Here is a 23,549-nt window from a genome sequence, read left to right as displayed (position 1 = left end):
TCAGCTCCACTTCCCTGCCCGCCCGCTTATCCCCTTATAGGTTAAGAAACTGACTATTTCTGTCTTAAATTTATTCAATGTCCCAGCTTCCACAGCTCTCTGAGGCAGCGAATTCCACAGATTTACAACCCTCTGAGAGAAGAAATTCCTCCTCATCTCAGTTTTAAATGGGCGGCCCATTATTCTAAGACCATGCCCCCTAGTTCTAGTCTCCCCCATCAGTGGAAACATCCTCTCTGCATCCACCTTGTCGAGCCCCCTCATAATCTTATACGTTTCGATAAGATCACCTCTCATTCTTCTGAACTCCAATGAGTAGAGGCCCAACCTCCTCAACCCCCTCATCTCCGGAATCAACCGAGTGAACCTTCTCTGAACTGCCTCCAAAGCAAGTATACCCTTTCATAAATATGGAAACCAAAACTGCACGCAGTACTCCAGGTGTGGCCTCACCAATACCCTGTATAACTGTAGCAAGACTTCCCTGCTTTTATACTCCATCCCCTTTGCAATAAAGGCCAAGATACCATTGGCCTTCCTGATCACTTGCTGTACCTGCATACTAACCTTTTGTGTTTCATGCACAAGTACCCCCAGGTCCCGCTGTACTGCAGCACTTTGCAATCGTTCTCTATTTAAATAATAACTTGCACCTTGATTTTTTTCTGCCAAAGTGCATGACCTCACACTTTCCAATATTGTACTCCATCTGCCAAATTCTTGCCCACTCATTTAGCCTGTCTATGTCCTTTTGCAGATTTTTTGTGTCCTCCTCACACGTTGTTTTTCATCCCATTTTTGTATCGTCAGCAAACTTATGGAGCCACCTACTTTGGGAAAGTCAGGGGAAGGAGTAGGAAAGAGAGGGGGAGGGAAAAGAGAGAGGGGAAGGAGTGAGAGAGAGGGGGAAGGGGAGAGAGTGGGGAATGGGCTAGACGGGGAGGGGGAGAGTCTGATAGGAAAGGAGAACGAGAGCGAGGGAAGGAGAGAAAGGGAGGAGGGAGAGGGGCGAGAAGAGTGGAGACAGGGGAGGGGAGGGAGAGAGTGGGGGAGAAAATGAAAAGGGAGAGGGGAAGGAGTGAGCGACAGTGAAAGGGTAGAGAGAGAGGGGGAAGGGGAGAGAGAGAGAGTGGAAGGAGTGATAGTGGGAAGGTGAGACAGGAAGGAAAAGAGAGGGGAATGGGAGAGAGAGGGAGGTGAAGGGCAGAGAGAGGGGAAGGGGAGGGGGGGGGAAGAGGAGGGAGTGGGGATAGAGTGGGGAGAGAGAGCGAAGGGGAAAGAAGGGTGATTGGGAGAGATAGCGAGGGAAGGGTAGAGGGAGAAGGGGGGAAAGAGAGAGAGAGGGTTGGAAGGGGGAAGAGAGGGGGTAAGGGGAGAGAGTGGGGTAAGGGGAGAGAGAGGGGTAAGGGGAGAGAGAGGGGGGAAGGGGAGAGAGACGGGGGAAGGAGAGAGAGAGGGGGAAGGGGATTGAGAGGGGGTAAGGGGAGAGAGAGGGGGAAGGGGAGAGAGACGGGGGAAGGAGAGAGAGGGGGAAGGGGAGAGAGAGGGGGAAGGGGAGAGAGACTGGGAAGGAGAGAGAGGGGTAAGGGGAGAGAGACAGGGGAAGGAGAGAGAGGGGGAAGAGGAGAGAGAGGGGGGAAGGGGACAGAGACGGGGAAGGAGAGAGAGAGGGGGAAGGGGAGAGAGAGGGGGGAAGGGGAGAGAGACGGGTGAAGGAGAGAGAGAAGGGGGAAGGGGAGAGAGACAGAGGGAAGGGGAGAGGGACAGAGGGAAGGGGATAGTGATCGGGGAACGGGAGAGAGAGAGGAAGGGAAGAGATAGTGAGGGGAAGGGGAGAGAGGGGTGAAAGGGAGAGAGAGGGGTGAAAGGGAGAGAGAGAGGGAAGGGGAGAGAGAGCAGGAAAGGCGAGAGAGATAGAGGAGGAAATGGGTGGAGGAGAGATAGGGAACGGATGAGAGAGAGGAAGATGTGTAAGAGAGGGGGAAGGGGAAAGAGAGGGAGGGGAACGGGAGATTTTGTGGAAGGGGAGAGGGGAATGAGTGATAAAGAGAAACGAGGAAAGAGAGAGAGCGTAAAAAGAGGCAGAATGTGGAAGCAGGAAGATAGGGAGAATGGGGCGAAAGGTGAACAGGAGATACTTGTGTTCCAGGGTCGGTCACAGAGCTGTTTAATATTTATAATTAAACCGCTTGTTAATTGACAGTTAATTTAAATACTGAGCTAATTTTGAGTAGGCCCCAAGGAGGGGAAAGAGAGGGAGGGGATAAGAACAAAAGAAATATGAGCAGGAGTAGGACATACGGCCCCTCGAGCCTGCTCCGCCATTTAATACAATCATGGCTGATCCGATCATGGACTCAGCTCCACTTCCCTGCCCGCCCCCTTATCCCCTTATCGGTTAAGAAACTGTCTATTTCTGTCTTAAATTTATTCAATGTCCCGGCTTCCACAGCTCTCTGAGACAGAGAATTCCACAGATTTACAACCCTCTGAGAGAAGAAATTCCTCCTCATCTCAGTTTTAAATGGGCGGCCCCTTATTCTAAGATCATGCCCCTCGTTCTACTGTTGTTAACAAGGAGGCGGGGCCCGAATAATCATTCTCGGTGATTCATCCCTGAACATTGACAGAATCTTACAGCACACAAGGACGGCCATTCGGCCCATCATGCCTGTGCCGGCTCTGTGAGAGAGATTATTCCCACTCACCCCCCCCATCCCAGCCCTCCCCGCACCACCCCCGCTTTACCCCTCCCACCCGCAGCCCCCCACCCGCCCTTCCCCCGGGGATTAGCAGCTCTGAAAGTGGATAAGTCCCCAGGTCCGGATGGAATGTATCCCAGGCTGTTGAGCAAAGCAAAAGAGGAAATAGCAGAGGCTCTGACCATCATTTTCCAATCCTCTCTGGCTTCAAGTGTGGTACCAGAGGACTGGAGGACTGCGAAGGTGGTACCTTTGTTTAAGAAGGGAGAAAGGGATAGACTGAGTAATGACAGACCAGTCAGCCTGACCTCCATGGTGGGAAAATTATTGGAAAAATTCCTGAAGGACAGGATAAATCTTCATTTGTAAAGACACGGGTTTATCAGGGACAGTCAGCACGGATTTGTTGAGGGAAGTTCCTGTCTGACTAATGATTGAATTTTTCGAGGAGGTAACCAGGAGGGTTGATGTGGGCAGTGTGTATGATGTAGTGTATATGGAGTTTAGCAAAGCTTTCGATAAGGTCCCACATGGCAGACTGGTCACAAAAGTAAAAGCCCCTGGGATCCAGGGCAAAGTGGCAAGTTGGAGCCAAAATTGTCTCCGAGGCAGGAAGCAAAGGGTAATGGTTGATGGGTGTTTTTGTGACTGGAAGGATGTTTTCAGTGGGGTTCCACAGGGCTCAGTGCTGGGTCCCTTGCTTTTTGTGGTATACATCAATGATCTAGACTTGAATATCGGGGGTATGATAAAGAAGTTTGCAGATGATACAAAAATATGCCGTGGGGTTGATAATGAAGAAGAAAGCTGTGGACTGCAGGAAGATATCGATGAACTGGTCAGGTGGGCAAAACAGTGGAAAATGGAATTTAATCCAGAGAGGTGTGAGGTCATGCATTTGGGGAGGGCTAACAAGGCAAGGGAATACACATTAAATGGTAGGACACTGAGAAGTGTAGAGGAACAGAGGGACCTTGGAGTGCAGGTCCACAGATCCCTGAAGGTAGCAGGCCAGGGGGATAAGGTGGTTAAGACGGCATACGGAATACTTGCCTTTATTAGCCGAGGCATAGAATACAAGAGCAGGGAGGTTATGCTTGAACTGTACACAACACTGGTTAGGCCACAGCTGGAGTACTGCGTGCAGTTCTGGTCACCACATTACAGGAAGGATGTGATTGCACTGGAGAGGGTGCAGAGGAGATTTACCAGGATGTTGCCGGGACTGGAAAACGTTAGCTATGAGGAAAGATTGGATAGGCTGGGGCTGTTTTCCTTGGAACAGAGGAGGCTGAGGGGAGATTTAATTGAGGTGTATAAAATTATGAGGAGCCTGGATAGAGTGGATAGGAAGGACCTATTTCCCCTTCGCAGAGGGGTCAATAACCAGGGGGCATAGATTTAAAGTAATTGGGGCGAGGTTTAGAGGTGATTTGAGGGGAAATGTCTTCACCCAGAGGGTTGTGGGGGTCTGGAACTCACGGCCTGAAAGGGTGGTAGAGGCAGAAACCCTCACCACATTTAAAAAGTACTTGGATGTACATTTGAAGTGTCGTAACCTACAGGGCTACGGACCGAGAGCTGGAAAGTGGGATTAGGCTGGGTAACTGTTCTTCCGATCGATACAGACACGATGGGCCAAATGGCCTCCTTCTGTCTCATAATGTTCTCTGATTCTATTATTTTGGTTACGCAAGGTTACTAACGGTTACGGAACCGAGGCGGGTAGATGGAGTTAAGATGTGGATCAGCCCTGATCTAATTGAATGGCGGAACAGGCTCGAGGGGCTGAATGGCCTCCTCCTGTTCCTGTGACAAAGAGAGACACAGAGATGGAGAGGGAGAGACGGAGCAAGAGAGGGACGTAGAGGGCAGAGAGAGACAGAGCGACAGGCAATGAAAGCGGAAAAGAGAAAGGGAGAAAGGGTGAGAGTGAAAGAGGAAAGAGAGAAGTGGAGAGACAGAGTGAGAAGCTGGGAGACGGAGGGAGGAATAAGGCGTGAGAAAGATTGGTGAAGGGGGCAAGAAGGTGCCTGTAGTTCCAGGGTCAGTCCCAGAGCTGTTTAATATTTATAATTAAATCCCTTGTTAATTTACGGTTAATTTAAATACTGAGCTAATTTTGAGTAGACCCCAGTGAGATTTGAACCCACGACTGCTGGTTTTTTAGACCAGTGCTCTAACCCCTGAGCTATGGAGCCACCAGCTTTGGGAAAGACATTGGAAGAAGCGGGAAAGATGAGAGAGCGGGAGGGGAAGGGAAGTGGGGAGAGTGAGAGTGTGGGGGAAGGGGAGACAGAGAGGAAGAGAGAGGGGCAGGGGAGCGAGAGTGTGTGGTGGGGAAAGAGAGGGTTGGAGTGAGAAAGGGGAGAGAGAGAGAGAGGGTGACAATCTGAAAGGAAAGGGAAAAAGGAGAGAGAGAAAGAGAAAGATGGATGGTGAATTTAAATATTGAGCTAATTTTGTGAAGGCCCCAGTGAGATTTGAACCCACAATCCCTGATTTACTCTACCAGTGCGCTAACCCCTGAGCTATGGAGCCTCTTGCTCGGGGAAAAACAGGGGAAGGAGCAGGAAAGAGAGGGGAAGGGAAAAGAGAGAATGGAAGGAGTGAGAGAGAGGGGAAGGAATGAGAGAGAGGGATGGGGAGAGGAAAGAGAGGGAAGGGACGGGGAGAGAGAGAGTAGAAGGGGGGAGAGAAGGGAAGGAGTCAGATAGGGAGGGGAAGGGGAAAGAGGGAGGGAAAGGGGAAGAAATGAGAGAGAGGGGAAAGGGGAGACTGGGAGGGGGAAAGGAGAGAGAGAAGCGGGGGTAAAGGGGGGAAGGAGTGAGAAAGTGAGAGAGAGAGTCAATCCGAAAAGAAAGAGAGACAGAGGCAGGAAAGAAAGATGAACAAATAATTTAAATACTGAACTAATTTTGAGTAGGCCCCAGTGAGATTTGAACCCACAACCCCCTGGTTTACAAGAACAGTGCTCTAACCCCTGAGCTATATAGCCAGCAGTTTGGCTGAAGACAGGGAAAGGAGCAGGAAGGAGCGAGAGAGAGGGGAAGGAGTGAGAGAGAGGGGAAGGAGTGGGAAAGAGCGGGAGAGAGAGAGCGGGGAAGGAATGAGAGAGTGGGGGAAGGGGAGACAGAGAGGAAGAGAGAGGTAGCAGGGGAGAGAGAGAGGTTAAGGAGAAAGAGGAAGAAACATAGAAACATAGAAAATAGGTGCAGGAGTAGGCCATTCGGCCCTTCTAGCCTGCACCGCCATTCAATGAGTTCATGGCTGAACATTCAACTTCAGTACCCCATTCCTGCTTTCTCGCCATACCCCTTGATCCCCCTAGTAGTAAGGACTACATCTAACTCCTTTTTGAATATATTTAGTGAATTGGCCTCAACAACTTTCTGTGGTAGAGAATTCCAAAGGTTCACCACTCTCTGGGTGAAGAAGTTCCTCCGCATCTCGGTCCTAAATGGCTTACCCCTTATCCTTAGACTGTGACCCCTGGTTCTGGACTTCCCCAACATTGGGAACATTCTTCCTGCATCTAACCTGTAAGATAGCGAGGGGATTTGAGTACAGGGGCAGGGAGGTATTACTACAGTTGTACAGGGCCTTGGTGAGGCCACACCTGGAGTATTGTGGACAGTTTTGGTCTCCTAACTTGAGGAAGGACATACTTGCTGTTGAGGGAGTGCAGCGAAGGTTCACCAGACTGATTCCCGGGATGGCAGGACTGACATATCAAGAAAGACTGGATCAACTGGGCTTGTATTCACTGGAGTTCAGACGAATGAAAGGGGATCTCATAGAAATGTTGAAAATTCTGACGGGACTGGACAGGTTAGATGCAGGAAGAATGTTCCCGATGTTGGGGAAGTCCAGAACCAGAGGTCACAGTCTAAGGATAAGGGGTAGGCCATTTAGGACCGAGATGAGGAGAAACTTCTTCACCCAGAGAGTGGTGAACCTGTGGAATTCTCTACCACAGAAAGTTGTTGAGGCCAATTCACAAAATATATTCAAAAAGGAGTTAGATGTGGCCCTTACTACTCGGGGGATCAAGGGGTATGGCGAGAAAGCAGGAATGGGGTACTGAAGTTGCCTGTTCAGCCATGAACTCATTGAATGGCAGTGCAGGCTCAAAGGGCTGAATGGCCCATTCCTGCACCTCGAGAGAGAGAGAGAGAGAGAGAGAGAGAGAGAGAGAGAGAGAGAGAGAGAGAGAGAGAGAGAGAGAGAGAGAGAGAGGAGAAGAATAATCTGAAAGGAAAGGGAGAAGAAACAGAGAGACAGAGGCAAAGGGTGATGGACAGTGAATTTAAATACTGAGCTAATTTTGAATAGGCCCCAGTAAAATTTGAACTCACAACCCCTGGTTTACCAGACCAGTGCTCTAACCCCTGAGCTATGGAGCCACCTGTAACACCAGCTCCTGTTTACATCTTACTATTGTTAACAAGGAGGTGGGGCCCGAATAATCATTCTTGGTTATTCAACCCTGAACATTGACAGAATCTTACAGCACACAAGAGGGAAAGAGTGAGAGAGGGAAGGGGAGAGAGATGGGAAAGCGAGAGAGGAAGGAGACAGGGGAGAGAGAAAGGAAGGCGAGAGAAGGGAGAATGGGGAGAATCTGAAAAGAAATGGAAAAGCGAGAGAGAGAGGAGAGAGAAGATAGGGGAAGGGGAGAGGGAGAATGAAAAGGGAGAGGGGGCAGGGGAGAGAGTGGGTAGGGGAAGGGGAGAGAGAGGGAAGATAGAGGAGGAAGGAGAGAGAGGGGAAGGGGTGGGGAGAGAATGAAAGTAGAGAGGGAAGGGGAGAGAGGAGAGAGAGGGGAAGGGGAAAGAGAGGGTGAAGGAGTGAGACCGAGCGGGGAAGGGGAGAGAGAAGGAGAATCTGAAAAGAAAGGGAGAAGAGAGAGAAGAGAGAGAGAGGAGGGAGTGGAGAGAGGGGAACGGGAGAGGGTGAGAGAGGAGAATGAGTGAGAGACGGGAAAATGATAGCATGTGAGCGGAGCATGTTGCTCCAGGGTCAGTCTCGGGGCTGTTTAATATTTATAAACAAAGCCCCTTGTTAATTGATGGTGAATTTAAACACTGAACTAATTTTGAGTAGGCCCCAGTGAGATTTGAACCCACAACTCATGGTTTACTAAACCAGTGCTCTAACCCCTGAGCTATGGAGCCACCTGCCTTGGGAAAAACAGGGGAAGGAGCAGGAAAGGGAAAAGAGAGCGTGGAAGGAGTGAGAGCGTGGGGAAGGAGAGAGAGAGGGTGAAGGGGAGAGAGAGGGGGAAGGGGAGAGAGAGCGGGAAGGAATGAGAGAGGGGGAAGGGGAGAGAAAGAGGGAAGGAATGAGAGAGGGGGAAGGGGAGACGAGAACCTGTTGTTTCAGGGTCGGTCTCGGGGCTGTTTAATATTTATAATTAAAACCCTTGTTAATTGACAATGAGTTTTTAAATACTGAGCTAATTTTAAATAGTCCCCAGTGAGATTTAAACTCACGAGCACTCGTTTACAAGACCAGTGCTCTAACCCCTGAGCTATGGAGCCAAGTGTACTGGCAAAGACAGGGGAAGGAGCAGGAAAGAGAGGGGAAGGGAAAAGAGAGAGTGGAAGGAGTGAGAGAGAAGGGGAAGGGGAGAGAGAGGGAAGGGGAGAGAGATTGGAAGGAGTGAGAGAGAGAGGGGAAGGGGAGAGAGAGAGGGAAGGGGAGAGAGAGTGGAAGGAGTGAGAGAGAGGGGAATAGGTGACATGGAGGAAGAGAGTGGATGGGAGGGAGAGAGAGGAGGGAAGGGGAGAGAGGGGGAAGGGGAGAGAGAGGGGGAAGGGAGAGAGAGGTGTTATGACTTGAATAGATACTGCAAGCTCAAAGTAAGGTGTGACTAGTCCTTTATTACAGATCTCAGAATGCCTCTCCAGCCTGTGAGGCCTCCTAAAATACAGGTGCTCCCAAGGGATTGGGACTCCAGGGGATGAGCCCTCTGGTGGTTAGACATGGTATTTACAGGTTTATATACATAACAATGGGGAAGGCAGAGAGTGATCTGGAAAGGGAGAGAGAGTATAAGAGAGACGAGAAGAGGAGAGTGGGAAGGGTGTGAGGGGAGCCTGTTGTTCCAGGGTCAGTCTCGGAGCTGTTTAATATGTATAATTAAAGCCCTTGTTAATTGACGGTGAATTTAAATTCTGAGCTAATTTTGATTCGGCCCCAGTGAGATTTAAACTCACGACTCCTGGTTTACAAGACCAGTGCTCTAACCCCTGAAACATAGAAACATAGAAACATAGAAAATAGGTGCAGGAGTAGGCCATTCGGCCCTTCAAGCCTGCACCACCATTCAATATCATGGCTGATCATTCACCTCAGTACCCCTTTCCTGCTTTCTCGCCATACCCCTTGATCTCTTTAGCCATAAGGGCCACATCTAACTCCCTCTTGAATATATCCAATGAACTGGCATCAACAACGCTCTGCGGTAGGGAATTCCACAGGTTAACAACTCTCTGAGTGAAGAAGTTTCTCCTCATCTCGGTCCTAAATGGCTTATCCCTTATCCTTAGACTGTGTCCCCTGGTTCTGGACTTCCCCAACATTGGGAACATTCTTCCTGCATCTAACCTGTCCTGTCCCATTAGAATTTTATACATTTCAATGAGATCCCCTCTCATTCTTCTAAACTCCAGTGAATACAGGCCCAGTCGATCCAGTCTCTCCTCATATGTCAGTCCTGCCATCCCGGGAATCAGTCTGGTGAACCTTCGCTGCACTCCCTCAATAGCAAGAATGTCCTTCCTCAGATTAGGAGACCAAAACTGAGCGATGCAGCCACCTGCTCTGGGAAAGACAGGGGAAGGGGCAGGAAAGACAGGGAAAGGGAAAAGAGAGAGTGGAATGGGAGAGAGAGAGGGTAGGGGAGAGAGAGGAAGGGGAAGGGGAAGGGGAGAGAGAGGGGGGAAGGGGAAAGAGAGGGAGGGGAACGGATGAGAGAGGGGGTAAAAAGATGTAGAAGGGGTTGCAATGCGATGGAAAGAGAGAGCAGCAGAGAGGGGAAAAAGTGATTAAGGGGAGAGAGGGAAATGGGAAGTGGGAGTGAGAGAAAGGGAGAAAGTGTGGAAGGGGCAGGGAGAAAGAGAGGGGAAGGAGTGAAATTGATAGGAGAAGGGGAGAGAGAGAGGCAAACAAGCAAGTGAGAGGTGAGGGGAAAGGGAAAGTGAGAGAGAGGAGTTGGGGGAGAATCTGAAAAGTGGGAAAGAATAGGGAGGAGAGAAAGACTGGCATTTAAATGCTAAATTCACTTTGAACAGACCCCAGTGAGGTTTGAATTCACGATCTCTCATTTACAAGACCAGTGCTCTAACCCCTGAGCTATGGAGCCACCTGTAACACCAGCTCCTGTTTGCATCTTACTATTGTTAACAAGGAGGTGGGGCCCGAATAATTATTCTCGGTGATTCATCCCTGAACATTCACAGAATCTTACAGCACACAAGGAGGGCCATTCAGCCCATCGTGTCTGTGTCGGCTGTGTGAGAGAGATTATTCCCACTCCGCCCCACCCCCACCCCTGCCCTCCCCCCTCCACCCCCGCTCTACCCCTCCTACCTGCTACCCGCCCTTCCCCCGGGGTTTAGCAGCTTTGAAAGTGGATAAGTCTCAGGCCCGGATGAAATGTATCCCAGGCTGTTGAGTGAAGCAAAAGAGGAAATGGCAGAGGCTCTGACCATCATTTTCCAATCCTCTCTGGCTTCAAGCATGTTACCAGAGGACTGGAGGACTGCGAAGGTGGTACCTTTGTTTAAGAAGGGAGAAAGAGATCGACCGAGTAATGACAGACCAGTCAGCCTAACCTCCGTGGTGGGAAAATTATTGTAAAAAATCATGAAGGACAGGATAAATCTACATTTAGAAAGACACAGGTTAATCAGGTGAAGGAGCAGGAAAGGGAGGGGAAGGGAAAAGAGAGAGTGGAAGGAGTGAGAGAGAGGGGGAAGGGGAAAGAGAGAGGAGGGGAAGGGGTGAGAGAGAGGGAAGGGGAAAGAGAGAGGAGGGGAAGGGGTGAAAGATGGGAAGGAGAGAGAGAGAGACAGGGAGGGAAAAGAGGGGGTTAGGGGACGGGGAGAGAGAGTGTGGAAGGGGGGGTAGAGAATGGGGAATGAGTGAGAGAATGGGGGAAGGGCAGAAAGAGAGTGAAGTGGGGAAAGAGAGGGAGGGAACGGAGAGAGAGAGAGTGTGACGAAGGAGTGGGAGAGAGGAAGGAATGAGAGAGAGGGATGGGGAGAGGAAAGATTGGGAAGGGACGGGGAGAGAGAGAGTAGAAGGGGGAGAGAAGGGAAGGAGTCAGATAGGGAGGGGAAGGGGAAAGAGGGAGAGAAAGGGGAAGAAATGAGAGAGAGGGGAAAGGGGAGACTGGGAGGGGGAAAGGAGAGAGAGAAGGGGGGAATGGTGGGAAGGAGTGAGAAAGGGAGAGAGAGAGACAATCTGAAAGGAAAGGGAAAAGAGAGAGAGAGAGACAGGAGGAAGGAACAGAGGCAAAGAAAGATGAAAAATGAATTAAAATACTGAGTTAATTTTGAGTAGGCCCCAGTGTGATTTGCACCCACGACCCGTGGTTTACTCGACCAGTGCTCTAACCCCTGAGCTATGGAGTCAGCTGCATGTAAAAAGATAGAGGAAGGAGCAGGAAGGAGAGAGAGAGGGCAAGGAGTGGGAAAGAGCGGGAGGGAGGGGAAGGGGAAGGGGAGAGAGTGGGGAAGGAATGAGAGAGTGGAGGAAGGGGAGACAGAGAGGAAGAGAGAGGGAGCAGGGGAGAGAGAGAGTGGGGTGGGGAAAGAGAGGTTCAGGGGAAAGAGGGAGAGGAGTAAGATAGCGAGGGGATTTGAGTACAGGGGCAGGGAGGTGTTCCTACAGTTGAACAGGTCCTTGGTGAGGCCACACCTGGAGTATTGTGTGCAGTTTTGGTCTCCTAACTTGAGGAAGGATGTTCTTGCTATTGAGGGAGTGCAGCGAAGGTTCACCAGACTGATTCCCGGGATGGCGGGACTGACATATCAAGAAAGACTGGATCGACTGGGCCTTTATTCACTGGAGTTCAAAAGAATGAGAGGGGATATCTTAGAAACATATAACATTCTGACGGGTTTGATGCAGGAAGAATGTTCCCGATCTTGGGGAAGTCCAGCACCAGGGACACAGTCTAAGGATAAGGGGTAAGCCATTTAGGACCAAGATGAGGAGAAACTTCTTCACCCAGAGAGTGGTGAACCTGTGGAATTCTCTACCACAGAAAGTAGTTGAGGCCAATTCACAAAATATATTCAAAAAGGAGTTAGATGAAGTCCTTACTACTCGGGGGAATGGCGAGAAAGCAGGAATGGGGTACTGAAGTTGCATGTTCAGCAATGAACGAGGAAGAGGAAGGAGAGAGTTGGCTCAAAGGGACAACTCCTGCACCTATTTTCTATCGAGAGAGAGATCGGGGAATAATCTGAAAGGGAGAAGAGAGAGAGAGAGAAGCAAAGGATGATGGACAGTGAATTTAAACACAACACTAATTTTGTTCCTGGTCCAGTCTCAGAGCTGTTTAATATTTATAATTAAAGCCCTTATAAATTGACAGTGAATTAAATACAGAGCTAACTTTGAGTAGACCCCAGTGAGATTTGAACTCACGACCGCTGGTTTACAAAACCAGTGCTCTAACCCCTGAGCTATGGAGCCACCTGTTTTAAAAAAGACAGGAGAAGGAACAGGAAAGAGAGGGGAAGGGAAAAGAAAGAGTGGAAGGAGTGAGAGAGAGGGGAAGGGGAGAGAGAGGGAAGGAGTGAGAGAGAGAAAGGGGAGAGAGATGGGAAGGCGAGAGAGGAAGGAGACAGGGGAATGAGAAAGGAAGGGGAGAGAGAGGGAGAATGGGGAGAATCTGAAAAGAAAGGGAAAAGTGAGAGAGAGGATAGGGGAAGGGAAGAGGGAAAGTGAAAAGGCAGAGGAGAGAATGAGACCGAGCAGGGAATGCGAGATAGTGGGAAAGGGATGGGAGAGAGAGATGAGAGGGGAGCCTGTTGTTTCAGGGTCAGTCTCATAGTTGTTTAACATTTATAATTTAAGCCTTTGTTAATTGACAGTGAATTTAAATATTGAACTAATTTTGAGTAGGCCCCAGTGAGATTTGAACTCACGACACCTGGTTTACGAAACCAGTGCTCTAACCCCTGAGCTATGGAGCCACCTGCTATAGAAAAAACATGGGAAGGAGCAGGAAAGAGAGGGGAAGGAAAAAGAGAGAGTGGAAGGAGTGAGAGAGAGGGGGTCGGAGAGACAGAGGGCAATGGGGGAGAGAGAGAGGAAGGAGAGAGAGATGTGAAGGCGAGAGAGGAAGGAGACAGGGGAGAGAGAAAGGAAGTGGAGAGAGGGGGAGAATGGGGAGAATCCAAAAAGAAGGGGAGAAGAGAGAGAGAGAGGAGGGAGGGGAGAGAGGGGAACCGGAGAAAGTGAGAGAGGGGAATGAGTGAGAGACGGGGAAAGCGAGATAGCGGGAAAGGGAGAGAGGGGTAAAAAGATGTAGAACAGGGCGTGATGGGGAAGGGAGAGAGAGACGAGATCCTGTTGTTCCAGGGTCAGTCTTGGAGATGTTTAATATTTATAATTAAACCCCTTGTTAATTGACGGTGAATTTAAATACTGAGCTAATTTTGAGTAGGCCCCAGTGAGATTTAAACTCACGACTCCTGGTTTACAAGACCTGTGCTCTAACCCCTGAAACATAGAAACATAGAAAATAGGTGCAGGAGTAGGCCATTCGGCCCTTCGAGCCTGCACCACCATTCAATATGATCATGGCTGATCATTCACCTCAGTACCCCATTCCTACTTTCTCTCCACACCCCTTGATCTCTTTAGCCATAAGGGCCACATCTAACTCCCTCTTGAATATATCCAATGAACTGGCATCAACAACTCTCTGCGGCAGGGAATTCCACAGGTTAACAACTCTCTGAGTGAGGAAGTTTCTCCTCATCTCGGTCCTAAATGGCTTACCCCTTATCCTAAGACTGTGTCCCCTGGTTCTGGACTTCCCCAACATTGGGAACATTCTTCCTGCATCTAACCTGTCCAGTCCCGTCAGAATTTTATACGTTTCTATGAGATCCCTTCTCATCCTTCTAAACTCCAGTGAATAAAGGCCCACTTGATCCAGTCTTTCCTCATATGTCAGTCCTGCCATCCCGGGAATCAGTCTGGTGAACCTTCGCTGCACTCCTTCAATAGCAAGAATGTTCTTCCTCAGATTAGGAGACCAAAACTGAGCGATGGAGCCACCTGCTCTGGGAAAGACAGGGGAAGGAGCAGGAAAGAGAGGGGAAGGGAAAAGAGAGAGTGGAAGGAGTGAGAGAGAGAGGGGGAAGGGGAGAGAGAGGGAAGGGGAAGGGGAGAGGGAGGGAGGGGAATGGGAGAGAGAGTGAAGGGGAAGGGGAGAGAGTGGGGAAGGGGAGAAAGAGGGAAGGGGAAGGGGAGAGAGAGGGAGGGGAATGGGAGAGAGTGGGGAAGGGGAGAGAGAGGGAAGGGGAAGGGGAGAGTGAGGGAGGGGAATGGGAGAGAGTGGGGAAGGGGAGAGAGTGGGGTAAAAAGATGTATAACGGGTCGTGATGCGATGGAGAGAGAGCAGAAAGAGTGGTTAAGGGGAGAGAGGGGGAAGGAGTGAGAGAAATGGGAAGGGGGAATGAGAGAGAGGGGAAGGGGAGAGAGAAGTGGGGAAAGAGAGGGAGGGAAGGGAGAGAGAGAAAGTTTGAAAAAGTGGGGGGGGCGGAGACAGAGAGGCAAATGAACAAATGAGCAATGAGGGGAAAGGGAAAGTGAGAGAGAGGGGTTGGTGGAGAATCTGAAAAGTGGGAAAGAGGAAGAGACTAGTATTGAAATACTGAATTAATTTTGAATCAGCCCCAAAGAGATTTGAACTCAAGATCTCTGGTTCACTAAACCAGTGCTCTAACCCCTGAGCTATGGAGCCGCCTGCACTGAGAAAGTCAAGGGAAGGAGCAGGAAAGGGAAAAGAGAGAGTGGATGGAGTGAGAGAGAGGGGGAAGGAGAGACAGTGCGGAAGGAGTGAGAGAGAGGGGGAAGGGGAGACAGTGGGGAAGAAGTGAAAGAGAGGGGGCAGGGGAGACAGTGGGGAAGGAGTGAGAGAGAGGGGGATGGGGAGACAGTGGGGAAGGAATGAGAGAGAGGGGGAAGGGGAGTCAGGGAGGAAGTGAGAGAGAAAGGGAAAAGAGAGAGGGGGAGGGGAAAGAGAGGGAGGAGAAGGGGAGAGAGAGTGTGTAAGGGAGGGTGAGGGAGGGGAAGGGGAGTGAGTGGGGAAGGGGAGACAGGGAGGAAGAGCGGGGGGAAGGGGAGAGCGAGAGGGGAGGGGAAGGGGAGAGAGAGTGTGGAAGGGAAGGTGAGGGAGGGGAAGGGGAGTGAGTGCGGAAGGGGAGACAGGGAGGAAGAGCGAGGGGAAGGGGAGAGCGAGAGGGGAGGGGAAGGGGAGAGAGAAAGGGGCGTGGGGAAAGAGAGGGAGGGAATGGAGATTGAGAGTGTGGAAGGGGAGTAGAGAGAGGGGAAGGAGTGAGAGAGAGGGGGAAGGAGTGAGAGAGAGAGAGGAGAAGGGGAGACTGGGAGGAGGAAACAGGGACAGCGGAAAAAGAGAGGGAAGGAGTGAGAGAGAGGTGGGAGGGGAAAGAGAGGGAGATAAGAACATAAGAAATAGGAGCAGGAGTGGGCCATACAGCCCCTCGAGCCTGCTCTGCCATTCAATATGATCATGGCTGATCCGATCATGGACTCAGCTCCACTTCCCTGCCCGCTCCCTTTATCCCCTTATCGGTTAAGAAACCGTCTATTTCCGTCTTAAATTTATTCAATATCCCAGCTTCCACAGCTCTCTGAGGCAGTGAATTCCACAGATTTACAACCCTCTGAGAGAAGAAATTCCTCCTCATCTCAGTTTTAAATGGGCGGCCCCTTATTCTAAGACCATGCCCCCTAGTTCTAGTCTCCCCCATCAGTGGAAACATCCTCTCTGCATCCACCTTGTCGAGCCCCCTCATAATCTTATACCCAATTTTTGCCCACTCACTTCACCTGTCGATGTCCTTTTGCAGATATTTTGTGTCCTCCTCACACATTGCTTTCCCTCCCATCTTTATATCATCAGCAAACTTGTCAACGTTACACTCAGTCCCTTCTTCCAAGTCTTCAATATCGATTGTAAATAGTTGGGGTCCCTGCAGCAACCAGAGAATGAACCATTTATCCCGACTCTCTGTTTTCTGTTCGTTAGCCAATCCTCTATCCATGCTAATATATTACCCCCAGCCCCCGTGAACTTTTATCTTGTGCAGTAACCTTTTGTAATCAGGAGAGAGAGAGAGAGTGTGCAAGGAGCGGGGGTGGGGGACAGGGGAGAGAGAAGGAGAGAATCAGAAAGGAAAGGGAGAAGAAAGCTCCAGAAGTGAGAGACACATATTTAAGTACGGAGCTAATTTTGAGTAGGCCCCAGTGAAATTTGAACCCACAATCACTGGTTTACAAGACAAGTGCTCTAACCCCTGAGCTATGGAGCCACCTGCCCTGGAAAATACAGGGGAAGGAGCAGGAAAGAGAGGGGGAGGGGAGACAGGGAGGAAGAGAGAGGGGAAGGGGAGAGTGAGAGGGAAGGGGAAAGAGAGGATAAGGGAAGAGAGGGGGAAGGAGTGAGAAAGAGTGGGGAAGGGGAGAGAGCAGAAGGGGAATGAGGGAGGGGAAGCGGAGAGACGGGAAGGGGAAGGGGAGAGAGGGGAAGGAGTGAGAGAGAGGGGGAATTGGAGACAGGGAGGGGAAGGAGTGAGAGAGAGGGGGAAGGGGAGACAGGGAGGGGAAGGGAGAGAGAGAGGGAAAGGAGTGAGAAAGGGAAGGAGAGAGAGAGAGGAAGGATTGTGAGAGATGGAAGGGGAGAGAGAGGTGCAGGAGAGAGACGGGAAGGAGAGAGAGAGAGGCGGGCAGGAGAGAGAGAGGGAGGGGATGGGGAGAGAGAGTGGAAGGAGGGGAGAGGGAAGGGGAGAGAGAGAGCGGGAAGGGGACAGCGAGAGCGGGAAGGAGTAGGAAATAAATGGGAAGGGGAGAGATAGGGAGAAGGGTAGAAAGAGGGGAAGGGGAGAGAGTGAGGTGAGAGAGGGGGAAGGATGAAGAGGGGAATGAGTGAGAGACGGGGAAAGCGAGACAGCGAGAAAGGGAGAGAGGGATAAAAAGATGTAGAACAGGTCATGATGGGGAAGGGAGAGAGAGATTTGGAAAGGGAGAGAGAGTGTAAGAGAGATGAGAAGAGGAGAGGGGGAAGGGTGTGAGGGGAGCCTGTTGTTCCAGGGTCAGTCTCGGAGCCTGTTAATATTTAACCCCTTGTTAATTGACGGTGAATTTAAATACTGAGCTAATTTTGAGTAGGCCCCAGTGAGATTTGAACCCACGACCCCTGGAGACAGGGAGGAAGAGAGAGGGGAAGGGGAGAGGGAGAGGTGGGGAGATGGAAGATTCCAGAATTGGTGGAAACCTCGCAGTGTTTGGACTCACTGAAAAGGAAATTCGATTTGGGAATATCAAACAGAAAGTTTGGGATCCTAGAATGCAGATGGAAGAAATCTACGAGTTTTAACCAAGTTTGAGATTTTAAAGGTGAATGTTGGGTCTGTGAGAAAAGGGGTTGCAAGACCCGGGGTGGGTTCAAACTCTGAAAGGCCAGTTTGGATATTGGAGCTCATCAAATTGTCTGGGGAACTGTTTACCCTCGAAACCTGCCCCCGACAAGACATTTACATTTCAACAATCGATCGAAGGAAAGTACAGTTTCAATCCAAGCACAAAAACCCATGCAGCACATGCATAATGGTAATCACCTTTCCGGCCTGCATAGAAAGCTGGGACCCAGGCAGACAACTCGACACCAGAAACTAACTCCAACAAATTGTGAAGGCAAATGGTATGTTGGCCTTCATAGCGAGGGGATTTGAGTATAGGAGCAGGGAGGTCTGACTGCAGTTGTACAGGACCTTGGTGAGGTCTCACCTGGAATATTGTGTTCAGTTTTGGACTCGTAATCTGAGGAAGGACGTTCTTGCTATTGAGGGAGTGCAGCGAAGGTTCACCAGACTGATTCCAGGGATGGCTGGACTGACATATGAGGAGAGTAAAGACAAACGTAGGTCCCCTGCAGTCAGAATCAGGGGAAGTCATAACGGGGAACAAAGAAATGGCGGACCAATTGAACAAGTACTTTGGTTCGGTATTCACGAAGGAGGACACGAACAACCTTCCGGTTATTAAAGGGGTCGGGGGGTCTAGTAAGGAGGAGGAACTGAGGGAAATCCTTATTAGCCGGGAAATTGTGTTGGGGAAATTGATGGGATTGAAGGCCGATAAATCCCCAGGGCCTGATGGACTGCATCCCAGAGTACTTAAGGAGGTGGCCTTGGAAATAGTGGATGCGTTGACAGTCATTTTCCAACATTCCATTGACTCTGGATCAGTTCCTATGGAGTGGAGGGTAGCCAATGTAACCCCACTTTTTAAAAAAGGAGGGAGAGAGAAAACAGGGAATTATAGACCGGTCAGCCTGACATCGGTAGTGGGTAAAATGATGGAATCAATTATTAAGGATGTCATAGCAGTGCATTTGGAAAGAGGTGACATGATAGGTCCAAGTCAGCATGGATTTGTGAAAGGGAAATCATGCTTGACAAATTTTCTGGAATTTTTTGAGGATGTTTCCAGTAGAGTGGATAAGGGAGAACCAGTTGATGTGGTATATTTGGACTTTCAGAAGGCGTTCGACAAGGTCCCACACAAGAGATTGATGTGCAAAGTTAGAGCACATGGCATTGGGGGTAGTGTACTGACATGGATTGAGAACTGGTTGTCAGACAGGAAGCAAAGAGTAGGAGTAAATGGGTACTTTTCAGAATGGCAGGCAGTGACTAGTGGGGTACCGCAAGGTTCTGTGCTGGGGCCCCAGCTGTTTACACTGTACATTAATGATTGAGATGAGGGGATTAAATGTAGTATCTCCAAATTTGCGGATGACACTAAGTTGGGTGGCCGTGTGAGCTGCGAGGAGGATGCTGTGAGGCTGCAGAGCGACTTGGATAGGTTAGGTGAGTGGGCAAATGCATGGCAGATGAAGTATAATGTGGATAAATGTGAGGTTATCCACTTTGGTGGTAAAAACAGAGAGACAGACTATTATCTGAATGGTGACAGATTAGGAAAAGGGGAGGTGCAAAGAGACCTGGGTGTCATGGTACATCAGTCATTGAAGGTTGGCATGCAGGTGCAGCAGGCGGTTAAGAAAGCAAATGGCATGTTGGCCTTCATAGCAAGGGGATTTGAGTACAGGGGCAGGGAGGTGTTGCAACAGTTGTACAGGGCATTGGTGAGGCCACACCTGGAGTATTGTGTACAGTTTTGGTCTCCTAACCTGAGGAAGGACATTCTTGCTATTGAGGGAGTGCAGCGAAGGTTCACCAGACTGATTCCCGGGATGGCGGGACTGACCTATCAAGAAAGACTGGATCAACTGGGCTTGTATTCACTGGAGTTCAGAAGAATGAGAGGGGACCTCATAGAAACATATAAAATTCTGACGGGGTTAGACAGGTTAGATGCAGGAAGAATGTTCCCAATGTTGGGGAAGTCCAGAACCAGGGGTCACAGTCTAAGGATAAGGGGTAAGCCATTTAGGACCGAGATGCGGAGGAACTTCTTCACCCAGAGAGTGGTGAACCTGTGGAATTCTCTACCACAGAAAGTTGTTGAGGCCAATTCACTAAATATATTCAAAAAGGAGTTAGATGAGGTCCTTACTGCTAGGGGGATCAAGGGGTATGGCGAGAAAGCAGGAATGGGGTACTGAAGTTGAATGTTCAGCCATGAACTCATTGAATGGCGGTGCAGGCTAGAAGGGCCGAATGGCCTACTCCTGCACCTATTTTCTATGTTTCTATGTTTCTATGAGAGACTGGATCAAGGGATGAAGGGGTATGGAGAGAAAGCAGGAAAGGGGTACTGAGGGAATGATCAGCCATGATCTTCTTGAATGGTGGTGCAGGCTCGAAGGGCCGAATGGCCTACTCCTGCACCTATTTTCTATGTTTCCATGTTTCTATGACCCAAAACCAAAGATAATTTCAACAATTGACACATTTTCAATCAAGTTACCAGTAACGAACCTGCCAAGACTTAACGAGCCCGTCAAAACTGAAACAAGGAACCCGGCTCGAGTTGGTGCGTAGATTAGGAGCCTCTCAAAGTATAATCGAGGCCCTGTTTTACAGTCAGTAGGTTATTCACAGCTCCCTGCGGACTGTCTCACTCAATTATACCGCGGGTTAGGAGCGGCCTGGGGCGGGCCCAGGCTCTCTGCGGATTGTCGCACTCAATTATACCACGGGCGGCGAGGTTTGGGTCATCGGTGGGTGGCGGCTGCAGGAGAGCTTCGGGCGGTGACGGGCCTTGGTTACTGGCGGGGGGTGGGGGCAGAGTGAGAGGGAGGTTTGTCGGGGAGAGTGAGAGGGAGGTTTGTCGGGGAGAGTGAGAGGGAGGTTTGTCGGGGAGAGTGAGAGGGAGGTTTGTCGGGGAGAGTGAGAGGGAGGTTTGTCGGGGAGAGTGAGAGGGAGGTTTGTCGGGGAGAGTGAGAGGGAGGTTTGTCGGGGAGAGTGAGAGGGAGGTTTGTCGGGGAGAGTGAGAGGGAGGTTTGTCGGGGAGAGTTAGAGGGAGGTTTGTCGGGGAGAGTGAGAGGGAGGTTTGTCGGGGAGAGTGAGAGGGAGGTTTGTCGGGGAGAGTGAGAGGGAGGTTTGTCGAGGAGAGTGAGAGGGAGGTTTGTCGGGGAGAGTGAGAGGGAGGTTTGTAGCGGAGAGTGAGAGGGAGGTTTGTCGGGGAGAGTGAGAGGGAGGTTTGTCGGGGAGAGTGAGAGGGAGGTTTGTCGGGGAGAGTGAGAGGGAGGTTTGTCGGGGAGAGTGAGAGGGAGGTTTGTCGGGGAGAGTGAGAGGGAGGTTTGTCGGGGAGAGTGAGAGGGAGGTTTGTCGGGGAGAGTGAGAGGGAGGTTTGTCGGGGAGAGTGAGAGGGAGGTTTGTCGGGGAGAGTGAGAGGGAGGTTTGTCGGGGAGAGTGAGAGGGAGGTTTGTCGGGGAGAGTGAGAGGGAGGTTTGTCGGGGAGAGTGAGAGGGAGGTTTGTCGGGGAGAGTGAGAGGGAGGTTTGTCGGGGAGAGTGAGAGGGAGGTTTGTCGGGGAGAGTGAGAGGGAGGTTTGTCGGGGAGAGTGAGAGGGAGGTTTGTCGGGGAGAGTGAGAGGGAGGTTTGTCGGGGAGAGTGAGAGGGAGGTTTGTCGGGGAGAGTGAGAGGGAGGTTTGTCGGGGAGAGTGAGAGGGAGGTTTGTCGGGGAGAGTGAGAGGGAGGTTTGTCGGGGAGAGTGAGAGGGAGGTTTGTCGGGGAGAGTGAGAGGGAGGTTTGTCGGGGAGAGTGAGAGGGAGGTTTGTCGGGGAGAGTGAGAGGGAGGTTTGTCGGGGAGAGTGAGAGGGAGGTTTGTCGGGGAGAGTGAGAGGGAGGTTTTTCAGGGAGAGTGAGAGGGAGGTTTGTCGGGGAGAGTGAGAGGGAGGTTTGTCGGGGAGAGTGAGAGGGAGGTTTTTCAGGGAGAGTGAGAGGGAGGTTTGTCGGGGAGAGTGAGAGGGAGGTTTGTCGGGGAGAGTGAGAGGGAGGTTTGTCTGGGGACGGGGAGGGAGAGTGGGCAAATGGTATGTTGGCTTCGTAGCTAGGGGATTTGAGTATAGGAGCAGGGAGGTCTTACTGCAATTGTACAGGATCCTTAGTGAGACCTCACCTGGAGTATTGTGTACAGTTTTGGTCTCCTAATCTGAGGAAGGATGTTCTTGCTATTGAGGGAGTGCAGCGAAGGTTAACCAGACTGATTCCCGGGATGGCTGGACTGTCATATGAAGAGAGACTGGATTGACTGGGCCTTTATTCACTGGCGTTTAGAAGGATGAGAGGGGATCTCATAGAAACATATAAAATTCTGACGGGACTGGACAGGTTAGATGCGGGAAGAATGTTCCCAATGTTGGGGAAGTCCAGAACCAGGGGACACAGTCTAAGGGTAAGGGGTAAGCCATTTAGGACCGAGATGAGGAGAAACTTCTTCACTCAGAGAAGTTAACCTGTGGAATTCCCTGCCGCAGAGAGTTGTTGATGCCAGTTCATTGGATATATTCAATGGGGAGTTAGATGTGGCCCTTATGGCTAAAGGGATGAAGGGGTATGGAGAGAAAGCAGGAAAGGGGTACTGAGGGAATGATCAGCCATGATCTTATTGAATGGTGGTGCAGGCTCGAAGGGCCGAATGGCCTACTCCTGCTCCTATTTTCTCTGTTTCTATGTTTTTACCACAGACCACCATAGCGAAGACAGAAGAAGTTGGCCTTCAGTGATCCCCGACATCATCGGACACGTCACGGCATCAAGAGCCTGACGAAATCATCAATGAACCATTACCAAGAACCAACTTGGTAATATTGAGGCACCGTGACCGACAGATTTCGACCAGAACCAACTCGGAAGAAAACCGGAGATTTGAAGGTTTTCCACTCTACAATCTGTTCCTGACCTACCGACGGGCAAAACTTGACCTAAAGTAACCCAAAACTCTACCTCTGTAAGAGAAAAGTGGGCACTTACCCCATAGATCCAAAACGCACCCGACCGCATCAGCGGACACAACCCAACTGAAGAAAACTCGGTAAGAAGGCCTCGACTACGTTCAGGGTACGGCAAGCAGAACCTGCCAGGCCCAGCGTACCCCGAAATCACAAACCACCGTCAACTGTCAAAGGAAGGATTGGGGAACATTATCCCTGTTACCCCAGAGTCGAACTTAGCTAGAGAGTGGGACAGGGAGGTGGGAGGTGTTCTTCTGCTGTATCTCTTCTTGTGTACGTATTAAAGTCTTCCCCATTTTGAGATTGTGAGATTTTGACATTCACTGAATATTGTAACTTTCTTTCTGGAATAAAATCACAGTTTCTTGCACCAAAACCAGTTGTTGTTGTACTTTGTCACATCCCTCAATAAACCCAGGGTCTAGAATCGAGGGAGTGGGAGCGATTCGAGCCACTCAGAAGCTCAGAGGTCAACCTGACCCCCAAACCACCCGCTACAGAGAGGGGAAAGAGAGGGAGGAGACGGGGAGAGAGTGGGAAGGAGAGAGGGTGAGGCGAGGGAGGGGGAAGGGAGAGAGGGGTAGGAGCAAGAGACGGGGAAGCAAGTGTTTCAGAGTGGGAAGGGGACAGGGGGGCAAGGGGGAGAGAGGGGGGAAGGGGAGAGAGAGTGGGGAAGAGGAGAGAGAGGGGAGAGAGTGGGGAGAGAGTGGGTATGGGAGAGAGGGGGTATGGGAGAGAGGGGCGAACAGGACAGAGGGGGAGAGTCTGATGGGAAAGGGGAGAGTGAGAGCGAGGGAAAGAGAGAAAGGGAGGAGGGAGAGGATTGGAGACAGGGGAGGGGAGGGAGAAGGAGAGGGAGGAGAGAGAGAGAGGAGGGAAGAAAATGAAAAGGGAGAGGGGAATGAGTGAGTGAGAGGGGAAGGGGAGAGATAGAAAGGGAAGCGGAGAGATAGAGGGGGAAGGGGGGAGAGAGAGGGGGAAGGGGAGAGGGAGGGGGGAAGGGGAGAAAGGGGGGAAGAGGAGAGAGGGGGGAAGGGGAGAGAGGGGGGAAGGGGTGAGAGTAGGGAAAGAGAGAGAGGGGAAGGAGAGAGAGGGAATGGGGAGTGAGAGAGGGAAAGGGGAGAGAGAGAGGTGAAGGGGAGAGAGAGA

At 50.7% G+C, this 23,549-nt stretch overlaps 6 non-coding genes across 6 annotated transcripts; all 6 read right to left on the bottom strand.

The window, feature by feature from the left end:
- Window positions 1-4,830: 4,830 nt before the first annotated feature.
- Window positions 4,831-4,903, bottom strand: trnaf-aaa (transfer RNA phenylalanine (anticodon AAA)). Its single transcript has one exon. It is a non-coding gene; the product is annotated as a tRNA-Phe (tRNA).
- Window positions 4,904-7,035: 2,132 nt separating this feature from the next.
- trnat-ggu (transfer RNA threonine (anticodon GGU)) lies at window positions 7,036-7,108 on the bottom strand. Its single transcript has one exon. It is a non-coding gene; the product is annotated as a tRNA-Thr (tRNA).
- Window positions 7,109-7,806: 698 nt separating this feature from the next.
- Window positions 7,807-7,879, bottom strand: trnat-agu (transfer RNA threonine (anticodon AGU)). The gene has a single exon. It is a non-coding gene; the product is annotated as a tRNA-Thr (tRNA).
- Window positions 7,880-9,998: 2,119 nt separating this feature from the next.
- Window positions 9,999-10,071, bottom strand: trnat-ugu (transfer RNA threonine (anticodon UGU)). Its single transcript has one exon. It is a non-coding gene; the product is annotated as a tRNA-Thr (tRNA).
- Window positions 10,072-12,340: 2,269 nt separating this feature from the next.
- trnat-ugu (transfer RNA threonine (anticodon UGU)) lies at window positions 12,341-12,413 on the bottom strand. The gene has a single exon. It is a non-coding gene; the product is annotated as a tRNA-Thr (tRNA).
- Window positions 12,414-12,843: 430 nt separating this feature from the next.
- trnat-cgu (transfer RNA threonine (anticodon CGU)) lies at window positions 12,844-12,916 on the bottom strand. The gene has a single exon. It is a non-coding gene; the product is annotated as a tRNA-Thr (tRNA).
- Window positions 12,917-23,549: the final 10,633 nt, after the last annotated feature.

The sequence above is a fragment of the Pristiophorus japonicus genome, unplaced genomic scaffold (assembly GCF_044704955.1).
Source record: "Pristiophorus japonicus isolate sPriJap1 unplaced genomic scaffold, sPriJap1.hap1 HAP1_SCAFFOLD_988, whole genome shotgun sequence".
NCBI classification, from domain to species: domain Eukaryota; kingdom Metazoa; phylum Chordata; class Chondrichthyes; family Pristiophoridae; genus Pristiophorus; species Pristiophorus japonicus.
Note: the sequence above shows the minus strand (reverse complement) of the source record. Positions and strands in the feature narration are given on the sequence as shown.